General features: G+C 37.5%; 1 protein-coding gene and 1 pseudogene across 4 annotated transcripts in view; both read left to right on the top strand.

Moving 5' to 3' along the window:
* The window catches only part of SGCD (sarcoglycan delta), a 1,048,938-nt gene that overhangs the window by 751,861 nt on the left and 275,799 nt on the right, over nt 1–21,278 (top strand). The gene's annotated exons all lie outside the window — the stretch shown is intronic.
* LOC117065569 lies at nt 16,102–16,879 on the top strand (annotated as a pseudogene). Its single transcript, XR_004429971.1, has one exon. The product of XR_004429971.1 is annotated as a 60S ribosomal protein L7-like (transcript).

Below are 21,278 nucleotides of genomic sequence, written 5' to 3'. Positions count from 1 at the left end.
AGAATGAAATTAATTAAATATGTGTGTAAATATAGACAGACATAGTAGAGATTTTTATTTCCAGAATAGCTCCTAGGGAAAGTGTGTCCAGGGCATACTTCAGAAGGTGCTCACACAAAACAGTTTTCTTTTGCTAGGCTTTTCTTAAACCATGAGTACCTTTCAATGCGAGTTTGTGCCTATGTTCAGACTTTTCATTTCTTATAGCAACTCTACCCCTTTTTAATGTCAATTCTAACAAGCATGTAAAAATGTCAGAATGTTTGTGGTATAAGATGTGCATTGCATTCTTATTATAAAAGCATATTGGTTTTTAATAGTTTATAAAAGATATATAATTAGGCTATTTGATGTACTTGGCCTTTCCTGTCGAGTTAACTCAACAAATGTCAAAAAATCCATCATATACTCAAAGGAGTTCCTGTAACAGGATAACATTAACAGAAATTCTAGAAGAAGGAAAATGAGGAGAACTTTATTACTATGAAATGAGAATAAATTTAATGTGACAAGTGGGTAAAATGAAACAATTTTAATTTTGTATTAAAGATAGCTATAATGAAATATAATTTTCTTAGCGGGAAAAACCTTTCATGCTATCAATTAGTTTTCATATATAAAATATTGTTAGTAAATTCATTTTTTCCATGGATTTTCACTGTTTATTTCCGGGTCCTTTACCTTTTACTTGCCAGGAAAGACAAGGCCTCTACTCTGGAGTTAATGTTCATAATTTTACTTCACATAGTTAAATCCCAAGTTATTCATATTTACTCAAGGAGCAATAAGCCTTTAGGTTCTACTTAGGAGGGAGATATGAAGTAGAAATCTCACACTTATTCATTTGACTTTCTTCCTCTGAAAATATCCTTTGTGACTGACCAGGTGAATGTTTATTTCCTTCCTTCCGGAAAATAAATTCTGCATTGTCCCTAGTGCTCCATATTAAAGCAAAAAAGTTTGGACCCTAATTGTACCTTGAGACCTTGAGCTTCCTACCTGCATAGTTCTTACAAATATTAGAGATTCAGACTAGAGGAAGACGTATGAGTGAAGGAAGAAGTATGTGAAAAGCTGTTTATACAACAGTAACACTAAATTTTATGTATTGAAGTTCAATTATATAATGACTCAGAGGGCAAGAGAAATGGATGTGAGGAGAGAGTGAAAAGAGGAGAATAAATATTCTGTGTTCTTCCTCTTGTTCAAATGAGACCTTGACCTTTTCATTCCACGGGCCAGGAATCCACAGCCAAATGACAATAACAATAAAAGCTAACTCTGAAATGTTACGTTTCTAAGAACCCAGCTTCTGGCTTGAAGAAATAATGATTTAAAATTCCAAAGGTAACCAAGACTATGTGCATGTATATATTTGTTTCTACCTTATGACTTCTGACACCTATCCCTACTTAAGATGCTACTGTACTGAAATTCACATTATATAACCTTAGAACTAAAGGAAACCAAAGAGATTTTTCTTAGTTTAATAACTCTTACTTAACTATTGGAGAAATCAAGACACAAAGAAAGGAAAGGATTTAATTTATTAAATTTTGGTTGGGTAGATACAATTTTGATCTCCTTCATTCTAACAAAGTATCCATTTCACTGCACTTATAAATCAGGTAACCAAACTTGTTAGAATTATGTATAGAAGAGGACTAAGTGGATTTTAACTGGCTAGCAGTAGAAATAATAATGAGGAAAGTATTCTTTTATGAATAAAACACAAGTGTTTAGAATATAGAGATTTTTCTTTATTTTCACAGTAAAATTCTCAACAGAAAGGCTATAATGGTCTTCTGTAATTTTACGGATTTATATTAGGTTGGTATAAAAGTAACTGCAGTTTTGGCCATTGAAAGTAATGCACCACCCTAATAGAATTGTATGAGTTTAGCCTTTATAGAAGGCTATAATTTTATGGGCTATGAACTTATGCAGACTTATGAATAATAGAAAATTATAATTAATATGAATTCTGATGAATTATATTCTGATTCATCAAGAGTTTCTTATTCTTGAGAAAAGTTCAGCATGAAATAAACCCATCTCTCTCTTCTATCAAACTCTTCCCTCAATTTGGAAAGATTGTAATGACACTTTGAAAGAGTAACCCACTCTGGAAAACATCAGAGATAGTGTGTATTAATAGCAGTTTGTTTTTTTCATTTGTTTTTTGTTGTTTCTTGTTTGTTTTTTGAACAGAGTCTCACACTGTCGCCCAGGCCACCACGCCTGGCTAATGTTTTGTATTTTTTTTAGTAGAGATGGGGTTTCACTGTGTTAGCCAGGATGGCCTTGATCACCTGACCTCGTGATCTGCCTGCCTCAGCTTCCCAAAGTGCTGGGATTACAGGCGTGAGCCACCATGCCCAGCCTTAACAGCAGTTTTTAAAAAGGTGTTGACTTTTCCCAAAGAAATCCCTTTCAGGGAGCAGACATATAGTCTTGCCTTTCAACCGCTGATAAATTTGTAATAAAGTTCTATGGCATTTAGGCTTTGAGGCACAATTTTTTTTTTTACCTGAACTATATATTTTTTTGGATAAATTAACCTTAAGAGGGAATATTTTTTGTTGAAATCAGTGTGTTGTTTTCTGAGGTATGGATGGCTCAAAGGAACAGCAAGGGAGAATTGAATAGATCTTTGTTCTCCTAATATCGAGAGCATAAGATTGTGTGTTTGTCACTGAAGTTCTCTCTCCTTCACTTACTTCACTCCAGATGGGTGTGATAAAAACTACCTAGCTAAGGCCAGGCGCAGTGGTGCATGCTAGTAATCCCAATACTTTGGGAGGCCCAGATGGGAGGATTGCTTTAGCTCAGGAGTTCTAGACTAGCCTGGGCAACACAGCGAGACCTCATATCTCAAAAAATCAAAAAATGAGCCAGGCATGGACAGGAGGATTGCTTTAGCCCAGGAAGTTGAGGCTGCAGTGAGTCATGATCCTGCCACTGCACTCTAGCCTGAGTAACAAAGATCCTGTCTTAAAACAGAACAAAACAAAGCTGCCCAGCTAATGATGATGATGAAAAACAAATTTTAGCTAAATTTACTATGCGCCAAGTACCGTGCTCAATACTTTGTATGCACTGTCTTATTTAAAACTCACAGCAATCCTATGAAATAGTCACTACTGTGATATCCATTTTACAGATGTGGAAACTGAAACTAGAAAAGATTATGTAGCTTGCTCCGAAATCACACCACTAGTAAGTGGAAGAAGGAGGAATCTAGATTTGAATCTCTACATACTTTTTTTTTTTTTTTTGAGAAAGAGTCTCACCCTGTCGCCCAGGCTGGAGTGCAATGGCATGATCTCAGCTTACTGCAACCTCTGCCTCCCAGGTTCAATCGATTCTCCTGCCTCACTCTACAGAGTAGCTGGGATTACAGGCGCGTACCACCACACCTGACTAATTTTTTGTATATTTAGTAGAGACAAGGCTTCACCATGTTGACCAGGCTGGTCTCAAACTCTGGACCTCGTGATCCACCTGCATCGGCCTCCCAAAGTGCTGGGATTGCAGGTGTGAGCCACCGTGCCCCGCCTTGAATCTACATTCTTAGGCACCATTTTATATGAGAGCATCTTCAGAACAGAAATATAGGGAAATGTTTCTTCATAATATTCTTAGAGACCCTTGTTGAAATCAAAGCAATGGTAAGAAAAGGTGCTTGATTCACCAAATCCCACTTTTAGAAGCAAACTGGGAATAGTACTTTAACTTCCTCTTCATGCTTTCTCTTCCCCTTGAATGAATATGGCTTGCCCAACACACCACAGTTCATGAATGTTCCATGTTATGTTTGTCAAATAATGTAATGACATTTAGAAGTGGGTGGAGTGTAGCAGAGGTGTTGTAGCCCCCAAATAATTGAAAGGCTTTTATATTGCTATTGATGTTTTTAAAGTCAAAACTCCAACCATTCTATGGCTTTAACATTACAGCATTTTTCTGTAGTTGAACCAAAATGCTACTTAAGATAAGGACATTCTGCACACTTCGGATTTGTTGAGCTCTCTTAGAAGCAAATTTTCCATTGTCTCAGCTGCAACTTGAGAATAAATTGTATGTTACTGGACGCTCATTCACAGTGCTGTACCCAGGGGCGTGTATGATTACCAGAGGGATTCAGGGAGGGGTATGTATGATTACCAGAGGGATTCAGGGAGGGGCGTGGATGATTACCAGAGGGATTCAGGGTCACATCTTCTAGGATTTCCTCCAGAAAACCTACCTACCTGGTACAGGTCAGGACTTTAGGTGTGTTCTTAGGTGGTGGTTCTCAAACCTTCATGTGTGTATGAATTACTGGGGAGCCAATGAAAACACAGATTAAAATTCTGTAGGTCTGGAGTGGAGCCACGTGGTGCTGATGCTGCTGATCCTCCTAGATATAATGAAGAAAATTTTTGTTTCCTAGTGAAAGGAATTGATGTACCTTGTTAACTTTGGGAAAATAAAATCTTTAGGCAACAGTCTATAGTTACTTCTAGTGAGGTTCATGAGAACATTGTGAACTTGGCAAAATTTCTTTCTAGACATTTCCATAAGTACAAACACACAGCACAGTTTGTTTCCTTTGGTAACTCTCACTCCCCAGGCCATTAGGTATTCATGATCTTCTACCCTGGAGGCTGCCTCCAAGAGCATCTCTCTGTCATTCCCACTTGGCTCCATATCTCGAATACTGTTGCTGCTCTTGGCTCTTTCTGACCCATGTCAAAAGTTAACTTTCTCTTGTCCCATGCTTCCAGAGCCTTACCTTCAGGCTGGTTCCAATTTAATCAATTCAAAGCCTTTATCTAAAAACAAACCAATCAGGGAAGTTGGATAGAGAGAGATTTGGGACCAGAGGAAATTCCTGGGACCTTTGAGATGATGTCAAACAGATACTGGTTATTGTTTGCAGCTATAGAACTCAGCACTTTCTACTAGGCCAACAGTCCCTTGTACTCATTTCTTAAGACCACGGACATTTTCTTTTTGTTTCAGAAGTTCTTAGTTGGTATGTGTTTGAAAAGAAAAAGCAATATACTTATTCCTTCCCCTTTGGGACAATATCTTTCAAATCTCTCATTTCTGTGCAGCCTCCCAAGCTTTTTCTGCAGCCAGCGATGTCATATACAAGTTGTAGATAACACCAGAAGGCAGCTTGAATTATTTCTCAATATATTGTGAGAGTGAAAACGCCAAGTCATATATTTTAGTGAATAGATGTAACTATAAAAATTCAGTGTTTCCTTAACTGGCGAACTATAGGGGAGGACTAGGTGACAGGGGAAGTCATTTAATCTCTTCTCTTGGTAAAGGCTTCTACAAAGACTCCAGAGTGTAAAATGTTTCAAGAAATAAATATATTTAACCCTTGTACACAACTATTTATTTTCAAAACATGTTACAAACACTGATTAAACTACCTGCTAGCTTAAAGAATAATGACGACTACAGAATGCTCAGTTAGTCCTCATGTCTTAATGAAAAAGTTTTTCTTCTGTTTCTGATAGGTTTTCATTCATTTACCCAACTCTCCCCTCAGTCACTTCAGCACAGTGCAAGTCAGAGAGAATGTATGGGAAAGTGATTAAGTGTACACTTAATCTGGCAGAGTGTACCAGAGTCTGGCAAGACCTGGATTTGGGTTCTTACTAGATGTGTGGGCCTGCAAGGATAACTTTAGATGCTTTAAAATTTGGTTTCCACATCTCTATAATGGGTGACTACTGGGAGACAGAAATGTTATGACGTAGAAGGATTGACTTCTCTATTAAAAAGAGTAGGTGCGGTATCCACAATACTTTTAGATCCCCCACAAAAGTATTTTATTTGAAAATTATACTAAAAAAATGAACTTCCCAGTCAAAGAAAATGTTTTAACATATGTTTGATTTATACCAATGTAGCCATAAAATACATTTTTTTATTTTTTTTAATGAAAGAGGCCACAAAGACAAAAGTGCCTAGGACCCACAAAAGGCAAAAAGGGCCTGGGGTGTATGCCGATCACTCAACACAGCAGCTGGCATATGGGAGACATGTGGAAGGCTGATAAACATAGAGGGTCAGACAGTATTTTTAGGCTTTGCAGGCCAGATGGTCTCTGTTGCAGCTACTCAACTTTGTTAACGTAGTATGAAAGCACCCATAGACAAAGTGTAAAAAAGAGGGGAAGGCTGTGTTCTAATAAAACTTTATTTACAAAAGCAAGCAGCAGGCTGGATTTGATTCATAGGCCTTATTTTCTCTCTCCTGACTTAACACTAACAGTTTTCTTATTGGTAGTATTGAAAAGAATTTTAATTTTATTCATTTAATTATGTATAAAATACCCTCAAGGGAAAAGGATATACCTGATACATTTTGGAGTATTCCAGACAGCCAAATAAAAGAGAATTTTGTTAAAATCTCAATTATTCCGGATCTATCTGGTTAGAACAAGCCGTCACATTTTTTCTCATTGTACTAAAGAAAGAAATCAAGCATAAGATGATAAAATTCTATGATTCCACCTCAATGTTCCCAGAGACACCCGTATGGAAAAATAAAGCACTAATAAATGCAAACAATCTCTCTTGAGGTGTAATATGTATATTTATACAAATCCATAAACAGAGATGGTACATGATGACATATGTAGTTATGCTCTGCAACTATCATTGTATTAATACTTGCAATCTTGAGAAAACTTCTTCCTGTGATTTCTTTGGCAGATCAGGCACTTGCTTAAAGAGAAATGACACATGATAATTAAATTGGAAGGGCAGACAAATCTTCCCACAGACTAAGCCTTCAGTACTAAGAACTGTGAGGCCCTAAAGAGGCGAGCATGAGCCCATACATTAAAGATATGTATTTATAGACTATAGGTCGCTGTTCACAGACTCTGGAAGCCAGAACTTTAGTTCACATCAACTTTGGCCTAAGGAACAAATGGCTGGCTTTTTTGGAAGTGCATATGAAGAGTGGTGGCTTCCAAAAGCGACCACATCATTGGAAGTAAAGCATTACTCAGCAAATGTAAAAAACAGAAATTATAACAAACTGTCTCTCAGACCACAGTGCAATCCAACTAGAACTCAGGATTAAGAAACTTACTCAAAACCGTTCAACTGCATGGAAACTGAACAACCTGCTCCTGAATGACTACTGGGTACATAACGAAATGAAGGCAGAAATAAAGATGTTCTTTGAAACCAATGAGAACAAAGATAAAACATACCAGAATCTCTGGGACACATTTAAAGCAGTGTAGAGGGAAATTTATAGCACTAAATGACCACAAGAGAAAGCAGGAAAGATCTAAAGTGGACACCCTAACATCACAATTAAAAGAACTAGAGAATAGTTTGAAGTCAGGTAGCGTGACGCCTCCAGCTTTGTCCTTTTGACCTAGGATTGTCTTGGCAATGCGGGCTCTTTTTTGGTTCCATATGAACTTTAAAGCATTTTCCAATTCTGTGAAGAAACTCATTGGTAGCTTGATGGGGATGGCATTGAATCTATAAATCACCTTGGGCAGTATGGCCATTTTCACGATATTGATTCTTCCTATCCATGAGCATGGTATGTTCTTCCATTTGTTTGTGTCCTCTTTGATTTCACTGAGCAGTGGTTTGTAGTTCTCCTTGAAGAGGTCCTTTACATCCCTTGTAAGCTGGATTCCTAGGTATTTTATTCTCTGAAGCAATTGTGAATGTAAGTTCATTCCTGACTTGGCTCTCTGCTTGTCTGTTACTGGTGTATAAGAATGCTTGTGATTTTTGCACATTAATTTTGTATCCTGAGACTTTGCTGAAGTTGCTTATCAGCTTAAGGAGATTTTGGGCTGAGACGATGGGTTTTTCTAAATATACAATCATGTCATCTGCAAACAGGGACAATTTGACTTCTTCTTTTCCTAACTGGATACCCTTGATTTCTTTCTCTTGCCTGATTGCCCTAGCCAGAACTTCCAACACTATGTTGAATAGGAGTGGTGAGAGAGGGCATCCCTGTCTTGTGCCAGTTTTCAAGGCTACAGTAACCAAAACAGCATGGTACTGGTACCACAACAGAGAAATAGACCAGTGGAACAGAACAGAGTCCTCAGAAATAATACCACACATCTACAGCCATCTGATCTTTGACAAACCTGACAAAAACAAGAAATGGGGAAAGGATTCCCTATTAATAAATGGTGCTGGGAAAATTGGCTAGCCACAAGTAGAAAGCTGAAACTGGATCCTTTCCTTACCCCTTATACGAAAATTAATTCAAGATGGATTAGAGACTTAAATGTTAGACCTAATACCATAAAACCCTAGAAGAAAATCTAGGTAGTACCATTCAGGACATAGGCATGGGCAAGGACTTCATGTCTAAAACACCAAAAGCAACGGCAGCAAAAGCCAAAATTGACAAATGGGATCTCATTAAACTAAAGAGCTTTGCACAGCAAAAGAAACTACCATCAGAGTGAACAGGCAACCTACAGAATGGGAGAAAATTTTTGCAACCTACTCATCTGACAAAGGGCTAATATCCAGAATCTACAAGAACTCAAACAAATATACAAGAAAAAACAACAACCCCATCAAAAGAGGAAAGGATATGAACAGACATTTCTCAAAAGAAGACATCCATACAGCCAACAGACACATGAAAAAATGCTCGTCATCACTCGCCAGCAGAGAAATGCAAATCAAAACCACAATGAGATACCATCTCACACCAGTTAGAATGGCAATCATAAGAAGTCAGGAAACAATAGATGTTGGAGAGGATGTGGAGAAATAGGAACACTTTTACACTGTTGGTGGGATTGTAAACTAGTTCAACCATTATGGAAAACAGTATGGCGATTCCTCAAGATCTAGAACTAGATGTACCGTATGACCCAGCCATCCCACTACTGGGTATATACCCAAAGGATTATAAATTACTCTACTACAAAGACACATGCACACGTATGTTTATTGCGGCACTATTCACAATAGCAAAGACTTGGAATCAACCAAATGTCCATCTGTGACAGACTGGATTAAGAAAATGTGGCACATATACACCAGGAATACTATGCAGCCATAAAAAAGGATGAGTTTGCGTCCTTTGTAGGGACATGGATGCAGCTGGAAACCATCATTCTTAGCAAACTATCACAAGAAGAGAAAACCAAACACCGCATGTTCTCACTCATAGGTGGGAACTGAACAATGAGATCACTTGGACTCGGGAAGGGGAACATCACACACTGGGGCCTATCATGGGGAGGGGGGAGGAGGGAGGGATTGCATTGGGGAGTTATACATGATATAAACGTTATGCACATGTACCCTAGAACTTAAAGTATAATAAAAAATAAAAAAAAAAAAAGAACTAGAGAAGCAAGAGCAAACACATTCAAAAGCTAGCAGGAGGCAAGAAATAACTAAGATCAGAGCAGAACTGAACAGAAGCAGAGACATAAAAATCTCTTCAAAAAGTCAATGAATCCAGGAGCTGGTTTTTTTAAAAGATCAACAAAATTGATAGATGGCTAGCAAGACTAATAAAGAAGAAAAGAGAGGATCAAATAGACGCAATAAAAAATGGTAAAGGGGATATCACTACCGATCCCACAGAAATGCAAACTACCATCAGAGAATACTATAAACACCTCTACACAAATAAACTAGAAAACCTAGAAGAAATGGACACATATACCTTTCCAAGACTAAGCCAGGAAGAAGTTGAATCCCTGAATAGACCAATAACAGGCTCTGAAATTGAGGCAATAAGTAATAGCCTAACAACCAAAAAAGTCCAGGACCAGACGGATTCACAGCCAAATTCTACCAGAGGTACAAGGAGGAGCTGGTACCATTCCTTCTGAAACTATTCCAATTAGTAGAAAAAGAGGGAATCCTCCCTAACTCATCTTATGAGGCCAGCATCATCCTGATACAAAAGTCTGACAGAGACACAACAAAAAAAGAGAATTTTAGACCAATATCCCTGATGAACCAATATCCATTGATGCAAAAATCCTCAATAAAATAATGGCAAACCAAATCCAGCAGTACATCAAAAAGCTTATCCACCATGATCAAGTGGGTTTCATCAATGGGATGCAAGGCTGGTTCAACATACGCAAATCAGTAAACGTAATCCATCATATAAACAGAACCAAAGACAAAAACCACATGATTATTTCAATAGATGCAGAAAAGTCCTTCAACAAAATTCAACAGCCCTTCATGCTAAAAACTCTCAATAAACTAGGTATTGATGGTACATATCTCAAAGTAATAAGAGCTATTTATGACAAACCCACAGCCAATATCAGACTGAATGGGCGAAAACTGGAAGCATTCCCTTTGAAAACTGGCACAAGACAGGGATGCCCTCTCTCACCACTCATATTCAACATAGTGTTAGAAGTTCTGGCCAGGGCAATCAGGCAGGAGAAAGAAATAAAGGGTATTCAATTAGGAAAAGAAGAAGTCAAATTGTCCCTGTTTGCAGATGACATGATTGTATATTTAGAAAACCCCATCATCTCAGCCCAAAATCTCCTGAAGCTGATAAACAACTTCAGCAAAGTCTCAGGATACAAAATCAATGTGCAAAAATCACAAGCATTCCTCTATACTAATAACAAACAGGGAGCCAAATCATGAATGAACTCCCATTCACAATTGCATCAAAGAGAATAGAATACCTAGTAATCCGACTTACAAGGGATGTGAAGGACCTCTTCAAGGAGAACTACAAACTACTGCTCAACAAGGTAAAAAAGGACACAAACAAATGGAAAAATATTCCATACTCATGGAAGAATCAATATGGTGAAAATGGCCATACTGCCCAAGGTAGTTTATAGATTCAATGCCATCCCCATCAAGCTACCAATGACTTTCTTCACAAAATTGGAAAAAAACTACTTTAAAGTTCATATGGAACCAAAGAAGACCCCACATTGCCAAGACAATTCTAAGCCAAAAGAACAAAGCTGGAGGCATCACACTACCTGACTTCAAAGTATACTACAAGCCTACAGTAAGCAAAACAGCATGGTACTGGTACCAAAACAGAGGTATAGACCAATGGAACAGAACAGAGCCCTCAGAAATAATATCACACATCTGCAACCACCTGATATATGACAAACCTGACAAAGACAATAAATGGGGAAAGGATTTCCTATTTAATAAATGGTACTGGGAAAACTGGCTAGCCATATGTAGAAAACTGAAATTGGATCCCTTCCTTACACCTTATACAAAAATTAATTCAAGATGGATTCAAGACTTAAATGTTAGACCTAAAACCATAAAAACCCTAGGAGAAGACCTAGGCAATACCATTCAGGACATAGGCATGGGCAAGGACTTCATGACTAAAACTCCAAAAGCAATGGCAACAAAAGCCAAAATTGACAAATGGGATCTAATTAAACTAAAGAGCTTCTGCACAGCAAAAGAAAGTACCATCAGAGTGAACAGCCAACCTAGAGTTTGGGAGAAAATGTTTACAATCTACCCATCTGACAAAGGGCTAATATCCAGAATCTACAAAAACTTAAACAAATTTACAAGAAAAAACTCAACCCCATCAAAAAGTGGGTGAAGGATATGAACAGACTCTTTTCAAAAGAAGACTTTATGCAGCCAACAGACACATGAAAAAATGCTCATCATCACTGGCCATCAGAGAAATGCAAATCAAAACCACAATGAGATACCATCTCACACCAGTTAGAATGGTGATCATTAAGACGTCAGGAAACAACAGGTGCTGGAGAGGATGTGGAGAAATAGGAACACTTTTACACTGTTGGTGGGACTGTAAACTAGTTCAACTATTGTGGAAGACAGTGTGGCGATTCCTCAAGGATCTAGAACTAGAAATACCATTTGACCCAGCCATCCCATTACTGGGTATATACCCAAAGGATTATAAATCATGCTGCTATAAAGACACATGCACACGTATGTTTATTGCAGCACTATTCACAATAGCAAAGACTTGGAACCAACCCAAATGTCCATCAATGATAGACTGGATTAAGACAATATGGCACATATACACCATGGAATACTATGCAGCCATAAAAAAGGATAGTTCATGTCCTTTGTAGGGACATGGATGAAGCTGGAAACCATCATTCTGAGCAAACTATCACAAGGACAGAAAACCAAACACTGCATGTTTTCACTCATAGGTGGGAATTGAACAATGAGAACACTTGGACACAGAATGGGGAACATCACACACCGGGGCCTGTCGTGGGGTGGGGGGAGGGGGAAGGAATAGCATTAGGAGACATACCTAATGTAAATGGCGAGTTAATAGGTGCAGCACACCAACATGGCACATGTGTACATATGTAACAAACCTGCACGTTGTGCACATGTACCTAGAACTTGAAGTATAATAAAAATAAATAAAAGAAGTTGCAATATTGTTAAGACATCAGTTCACGTTCAAATTAATCTAAAGAGTCAATGTAATTTAATCAAAGTCTGAATAAAACTTTTTTTGGTAGAAATTTATGCTAAAAAAAAAAAGAAAAGAAAAGAAAAAAGAAATAGGAGGAAAGGGAAAGATCATAGCCTGTAGGAGTAACTTCAGAGTTTGCTGCTTGCTCACTCTGGAGTGTTAGGAAGCTTATTTAAGTCTGGGTTTTTGTAACTATAAAATGGGGTTAAGGATATTTATAAATTGGCCAGGTGTTGTGGCTCATGCCTGTAATCCCAGCACTTTGGGCAGCCAAGATGGGAGGATTTCTTGAGGCCAGGGGTTTGAAACCAGCCTGGGCAACATAATGAGACCCTATCTTTGCAAAAAATTAAATATGCATGGTGGTGCATGACTATAATCTCAGCTACTTGGGAGGCTGAGGTGGGAGGATCACATGAGCCCAGGAGTTTGAGACCACAGTGAACTAAGATTGTGCTACCGTACTTCAGCTTGGATGATAGTGAGACCCTGTCTCAAAAAAAAAAAAAAAAAAATTATAAATTGTTTATGGCCACTGAGAGGATTGCATGAGATTTTACATGTAAAATCCTTCTATCGTTGATTGGCATAAAAGAGGTACTAAGTAAAAGGTTATATTTTAATATGTACTAAAAGTAGAAATAATTATTGCTGAGTTAAATTGCAACAGAGAAGGAACAACCTAAAAAGAACATGTGTTAAAACTATGGGCTCTAGAATTTGAATCATCCCCATTTAATTGTTAAGTGTTTTATACTGCACAGGCTTCCTTTGTCTGATCTTGAATTTCCTCATCTGAAAAATGCATACAAATAGAACATACCTCATAAGACTGTTGGGGATATTAAATACGATAATGTGGCTATGTGTGGTGGCTCATGCCTGTAATCCCAGCACTTTGGGAGGCCAAAAAGTGTGGATCACCCAAGGTCAGGAGCTCGAGACTATCCTGGTCAACGTGGTGAAACCCCGCCTCTACTAATAATACAAAAACTAGCCAGGCATGATGCCACATGCCTGTAATGCCACCTACTCAGGAGGCTGAGGCAGGAGAATCGCTTGAACCTGGGAGGCAGAGGTTGCGGTAAGCCGAGATGGTGCCACTGCACTCCAGCCTGGATGACAGAGTGAAACCCTGTCTCAATCAATCAATCAATCAATCAATCAATAAAACCATAATGTGTATAAACCTTGGCCTAATGTCTGGCATGGTGCAAAGTTCCTGACATATTGTCAATATTTATTTACATCTTTCTCCTTGTCTTTGCTTATTGCAAGGCATGGGTTCTTGGGATTTCCCTAGAGACACATGAAGAGCATATAAATCATCTAGAAACTCTGTGTATACAAGAGCTTGTGTTTTTTGTTGTTTTGAGGGTTTTTTTAGTCCATATTTGCGTTTTTCTGAAGTTGAAATTCATAGGTTCCATCTGCTTCTCAAAGATCCATGACACAAAAGGATTAACAAATCGTGTTATTAAACAGTTCAAAAGCGTACACTTTGAGGGCATCTGCCATAGCCTGTGTTATGATTGCTTATGATGATAATCCAAGCAATTAAGCCATTCCCTAAAATTGGTATACCATATTTAAAGAGCTACCCAAGTACAAGTATGCATAGTAATATGTTTTGGCAAGATTTCTAGATACTGAAGAACAGATTTTTATATCTTTTATTTATTTAAAGCTGTGAATGTTAGTATTTTGGAAAATCAGTTGAAGTGAAACAACTCGTTCTTTAATGATTCTGGATAAACCACGGGGCAGAAATACAATAGCTAATATGCATTTATCTTTTTCTAATATCTTCCTTACAGGTGACTTATATATGTATTATGCCATTTAGTCCTCACTACAACCTCAGGGTAATGCACGGTCATTTCTAGTTTCCTGATTGAGATTAGCTTTTTCATATGTTGGTGTCAGATGACAGCCTACCATCTATTTGATTGGGAATGAAAGTACTATTGTTCTCTACTGTTGGTTATGACTACTTGGTTTGACTTGGCTATGAGAAGAAATGCTGTGAGGGACAGATCTGTCAAATAACACCTTCACAGATGCATAGACTTGGGCCAAGTTAAGCTGAGGCCTCTCGTGCTGCTAGTTCTCAAGTCTCCAAAGTTCACACAGGTTTAATAAACTTAGAAAATATGCTGATTATAGAAAGGGGCACAGTTTCTGCAGTAATCAGCTTCTACTGAGAAATATGTCTACATTATATTCAGTGTTTCCATGCCAGGCTAGATTGCTAAGGGCCTTGGGAAAAGAAGTTCACTTATATGGTAAAACAGCCTTTTTCTGGATGTAAACAAGCTTTCTTCAAATTCACTTATTTCTTAATAACATGAGAGGAAAGATACATTTATATATAAAAATACTTGTGTATTCACCATTAGCTTCTCAGCTTACTTCTGGGATATTTTGTGAGAAGAATATTAAAACAGAAGAATTACTTCATATGCTGTTTGTCTAAATATGAATGATTGTTACATAATTCATGAAGTTGCTGATGTTTTGAGATTTTTTTCTATCTTTTGCTCTGAATTTTTCTCAAAAAGACTTTTTTTGCTAATACAAATTCGTAGTATAACAAAACATTTGAACATGAGCAAATACAGAGGATCTCAAAAGCAATCATAATAAGGACTAATTTTATTCAAATTGTGTTCATCTCTAATAATGATAAATGTTGCATTACAGATTTTTGGTTGTAAGCAACAGTTTCCTTAAAGAAATATTTGGAAACATATTGCATAACTTACTAAACTAAAGGAAAACCTTAATGACTAAAGTATATGGAAGTTTAAAAGCTAGGTCATCTCTAGGGAGCTCAATCAAAATCCCTAAGCCGCCCTTTTTTTTTTTTTTTTTTTTTTTTGTGATGTCGAATCTGAAGGATTCATCTATTCAAATTGAAATTTTGAAGAAAGGGATTTAACTAGGCGGCATTAGCTGGATGACTTCTCACCCATTCCTAGGTTATCGGTAACATTATTACAATAGATAAATACAGCAAGATTTCCATGGAATGGAAAAAAGACTATTATCTAGGAGAGAAATATTAAAAGACATAATTATAGAGGTATACCATATTCATTGAGCAGAAAACTCCATATTTTTAAGATACTTCTCATCACATTCATCTGTAGTGTTAATGCCATCATGATCAGTGCCAAACAGGCTTAAAAGAAAGTGACACACTATTTCTGAAATGTATGTAAAGATGCAGAGAACTAAGATAGCCAAAATAATTTTTTAAAAAGAAAAGTGTTGAAGAACTTACACTGCCAGATTTAGTACAAACCTAAAGAATTAAGATAGGTATGATATTGGCAAAAGAACTAATAAAATGAATAATAGTACAAAACATAAAGCCCAGAAATTGACTCATACATATACAGTCAACACACATACTGTCAATTTATTTTTTTATGAGAGTGCTAAGGTCATTCAATTTGAGGAAATAAGTCATTTTTACAAATGTGTAGAAAAAAATATTTATTTTAAAAGAAGAACTTCATCCTCTACCTTACACTATAAAAAATAATCTGAAATAGTTCATATACTAAAATATAAAAGCTGAAACTATTAAACTGCTAGAAGAAAACATAAAGAGATTATGCTCTTTTTCTGGCTGGAACCATGGAGGGTGCAGAAGAGAAGAAGAAGAAGGTTCCTGCTGTGCCAGAAACCCTTAAAAAAAAAGCGAAGGAATTTCACAGAGCTGAAGATCAAGCGCCTGAGAAAGAAATTTGCCCAAAAGATGCTTCGAAAGGCAAGAAGGAAGCTTATCTATGAAAAAGCGAAGCACTATCACAAGGAGTATAGGCAGATGTACAGAACTGAAATTCGAATGGCGAGGATGGCAAGAAAAGCTGGCAACTTCTATGTACCTGCTAAACCCAAATTGGCGTTTGTCATCAGGATCAGAGGTATCAATGGCGTGAGCCCAAAGGTCCGAAAAGTATTGCAGCTTCTTCGCCTTCGTCAAATCTTCAATGGAACCTTTGTGAAGCTCAACAAGGCTTCGATTAACATGCTGAGGATTGTAGAGACATATATTGCATGGGGGTACCCCAATCTGAAGTCAGTAAATGAGCTAATCTACAAGCGTGGTTATGGCAAAATCAATAAGAAGTGAACTGCTTTGACAGATAACGCTTTGATTGCTCAATCTCTTGGTAAATATGGCATCATCTGCATGGAGGATCTGATTCGTGAGATCTATACTGTTGGGAAACGCTTCAAAGAGGCAAATAACTTCCTGTGGCCTTTCAAATTATCTTCTCCACGAGGTGGAATGAAGAAAAAGACCACCCATTTTGTAGAAGGTAGAGATGCTGGCAACAGGGAGGACCAGATCAACAGACTTATTAGAAGAATGAACTAAGTTGTCTACCATGATTATTTTTCAAGTCTCGTCAGCTTAATAAACAGTACCTGCTCTCAAAATGAAATACATTGTTGTATTTGTGATTTTTTGTTGTTGTTAGCCTGCCTCTGTCTTCCCGTAACTATTGTGGTAAGTCTGTTGTGTGATAAAATTAAGCCAAATCAACTGCCAGTTTTGTGCAAAATCAGGGTCGAGTCTATGAAAAACCTCTCTCTTAGGTTTTTAAAAGGCTTTTCTCTACAAAAGATTTTGTTTTTAACTGTGCTGAGTGATTCAAAATGCGTTTATTCTAAGCCTGTTTCACAAGCATTTGTAGATAATTTGTAGGTACGGTAATCCAACTTTGGTTTATGGAAAAAATTGAATTCAGTTTCTAAAATTATTTATTGGGCCTTCGCTTGTTTATAAACTACCATATAAATGTGTTTTTCTTTTGCCTTCCAAAAAAAAAAAAAAAAAGAGAGATTATCTTTATAAGTTTGAGAGGCAATGATTTCTTAGGACATAAAAAAGCACTAAACATAAAAAAATTAATTAGACTGTATCAAACGAAAACCTTCTCATCAAAAGACACCATTAAGAAAATGAAAGGGCACAAAAAAACTTAGAGAAAAAATATACATACCCAAATAATTTATATCAATAATGGATAAATACTTTCTTTAATCAAGAATAAAAGACAAAAAGACAATGATTTTTAAAAGGGCAAAAGACTTAAACACTGCACAAAAGAAGATTTATGAATGTCCAGTTAAGCACATGAAAATGTCCTCAACATCATTACTTATTAGAGTTATTCAAATTAAAACACCAACTTGATAGTTTTCCATACACTAGAACAGCTAAAATGGAAAGATTGACTAAACCAAGTGTTGAGGATATGAAGTAACTGAAACTCTCCTACCTTGTTGCTAAGAGTGTAAAAAAGTATAACTACATTGGAGAATTGCTTGGAATTTTCTTAAAAAGCCAAACATATACCTATCTTATAACCCAGCAGCTAAAAGAAATGAAAACGTATGTCCAAAAAGGGCTTTGAAAAGAACGCTTACAGCAGCTTTTTCATAATAGCTGAAAAAATAGAAATAAATATTCATCAACAGAAGAATGGATACATTTTGGTATATTCATACTCATCAATTAAAAAAAAAAGAACTAATATATACAGTGACACAGATAATTTTTTTTTTTTTTTTTTTTTTTTTTTGAGGCCGAGTCTCACTCTGTAACCCAGGCTGGAGTGCAGTGGCATGATCTCAGCTTACTGCAACCTCTGCCTCCCAGGTTCAAGGGATTCTTGTGCCTCAGACTCCCAAGTAGATGAGATTACAGGCATGAGCCACCACACCCAGCTAATTTTTGTATTTTTAGCAGAGATGGGGTTTCACCATGTTGACCAGACTGGTCTCGAACTCCTGACCTCAGGTAATCTGCCTGCCTCGGCCTCCCAAAGTGCTGGGATGGGATTACAGGAGTGAGTCACTATGCCCATCCATGATACAGATAAATTTTTTAAAATGCTATGTTGAGTGAAAGAAACAAGACACCAAAGAATACATACTGTGTGATTCAATTTATATGCGTGTCAAGTACAGATAAAACTAATCTATGTGATAAAAGAGGAATGTTTGTCCATGGGATGTAAGAATTGACTAAAAGGGATAGGAGGAGACTTTGGAAAGCGACAATATTAGTTGAAATAGTGGTTTCATGAGTGTGTATGTTTATCAAAATGTTATAATCTGTGTATTTCACTGTATATAAATTTGCCTACAGTAAAAAAAGAAAAAAGTAAAATAGCTGGTAGAATTCAAATGTTATCCAACATAATGTACTTCATTTATCCAATGCCTACATTGAATAATTACAACTAGGAATTTTGATCTCAAGTCTTACAAAAGAGTTGAGTTTCAGCCATTTGCTTTTTATCTTAGCAACTTTGCAATACTTACCACCTGTACTTAAGGATATACAAACAATGTTGCCCTCTCATCCACAGGAGATAAGTTCCAAGGCCACCAGTAGATGCCTGAAACCACAGATAGTACTGAACCCTATACAGATGCTCCTCAAGTTTCCATGGGGATACCTCCCAACAAAACTATCATGCACTGCAAATATTGTAAATTAAAAATGCATTTAATACACCTAACTTACCAAACAGCATTGCCTGTGGATGCACTGAACAAAGGGATGATTCCTGCAAGAAAGAGAGGGACATTGTGAAATTTCATCATGCTCCTCAGAATGGCATGTAATTTACAACATATGAATTGTTTACTTCTATTATTTTCTATGTAATCTTTTTGGACCACAATTGACGGTGGGTAACTGAAACCACACAAAGAAAGACCATAGACGAGGGGACTACTGTGTGTTTTTTATAAATTGTTTTCCTTCAAAAAGATTGTAAATTCCTTGGGAGCTTCATCTGTATCAGTGGCTCTCAAACTTTAATATACAAAAGAATTACCCAAGGACTTTATTAAAATGCAGAATTTTGGGCGTCACCCTGGGGATATGGTGATTCATTCGATTTGGCATTGATTCACAGAATCTGTGTTTTAAGTAGCCATCGAGGTGATAATCCACTGACCACCTTTTGAGAAAAAATGATCTATATTGTATTTGAATCATATCCACAAGGCTTGAGTGCTATATGTGTCAGGAAGTAACCTATCCAATAAATAAATTAGAGGAATTTTAATACCTTTGATACCAGCTTTCAACTGTAGCAGTGTGTGTGTGTGTGTGTTTGACACTGTTAGATAGCCTTCCAGGAAAAGACCTTAAATTAAGAGATAATTTTCCCCAGCCCCTTCATTTTCTCCAATAGGGGAGTACTTTGTCTCCCACAAGACACTTGGCCTGTCTATAGATGTCTTTGTTTATTCCAACATGGGCAGGGATTGGCATGGCTGGCATTTATGGGTGAAGGCTAGAGATGCTGCTCAACACCCACAGGACAGTCCCCATGTAAAAGAACTATCCCAAAATATCAATAGTGGAAGATGGAAAAACTGTGGGATAGTCCTTGTGGAATTTAATGAACCCAGATACTCTTCAGAGTGATGCAGCATTGTGCAAGTATTGTGTGTCAGGATGTCCCCCAGGCACTCTAGGCTGTGCTATGCACTTATGCATACCCTTCCTGGCCTGGGACCTGAGGCCTGGCTGCTGACACTCCTTTCCTGTGGGTAGCTTGAGCTGACTCCTTAGCACTTCTATGGCAGCTTGTCTCATTTCTTTGACAAAGCATCTGCCAGCAGCAGGGCAGGGAGCCCTGAACATGGACCGCTCCAGCCTTGCCGACAGCTCTCTTTAGTGAGGCTGGAGATGCTCCAGCTGGTCGCAGAAAAGAGGCAGCCAGCTGGGTTTGAAAGGAAAACAGATTTAATTTTGGTCCCCATTGAAGCAGAAACCAGTCTAGAGATGTGCCCGCTCTAATTTGGAATTCTTAAAAGGATAATTAGGGAAACAGGTAGAAAAAGAACCACATAACCCAGGATATAAGGAAGGATGGATGCCCAGTGAGTGGCAGAGTTAGTTTGGCCTATTATGCCATGATATTAGGATGGGATTAACTTGATATATGTGCATTGGATCTCAGTGGCTCAGCACTTACTAGCTATTGGACCTTGGAAATTTAATAAACTGCTATAAGACTTAGTCTTCAGACTACAGAATGGCAATAATAATAATGCTAATTCTATAGGGTTGTTGTAAAGACTAAATGAGCTAATGCATGTAGAGAAAGATTTTAATGTGGTGACTGGCATATAATAAGCATTCAGTAAATAATAGCTATTAGCCATTATTCTTCTGCACCATTAACCCGCAAAATATGCCAGGCTCCACCAACCTCTGACTATTCAAAAAGTCCCCTTCTACCCTTTTATACCAACAGTATGTTGGCACAAAATATCCCTGCTTTAATAACTGTAAGTTGGCCATTCTTCAAGATACCCATTCGTTATTTTTTATCATCCATTACAGGGTCTCTCCTATGTGCCCACAAATCAGTGTTTCAGCTGCAGCCGCCATTATCCCTGACTAATCTTTCTTACCTGAGCTGGCTTCCCCTCCCAACAAACCCATTTGGAACTGTCCCGGCTCTGTTAGTGACAGTTCAGACTATGGGTCCTTCCAAAGCTGCTGGTGTTGGGGAGGTCAGAGTCTAGCTGAGATTCATGCAGAAGAGAAAAAGTCTCTGCAATTCTGTGCCTTTTTGTAAATAGACCACAGCACAGTACATCTCTTACTTAGAAATCTTTGCTGACTAATTCTATCATTTTATTCCTTTAGCCCCTCTCTCCAAGAGAACCTCAATCTAGCCAAAGGATAGGAAGGAGGAGACAAGACACCTTGTAATTCCTGTTTTCTCCCAGTTCCTCCCTGAAGCCAACACTTC

Source organism: Trachypithecus francoisi, unplaced genomic scaffold (assembly GCF_009764315.1).
Source record: "Trachypithecus francoisi isolate TF-2019V2 unplaced genomic scaffold, Tfra_2.0 Lachesis_group2, whole genome shotgun sequence".
Classification (NCBI taxonomy): Eukaryota; Metazoa; Chordata; class Mammalia; order Primates; family Cercopithecidae; genus Trachypithecus; species Trachypithecus francoisi.
The sequence above is the reverse complement of the archived record's forward strand: the minus strand, read 5'-3'. Positions and strand labels throughout refer to the sequence as shown.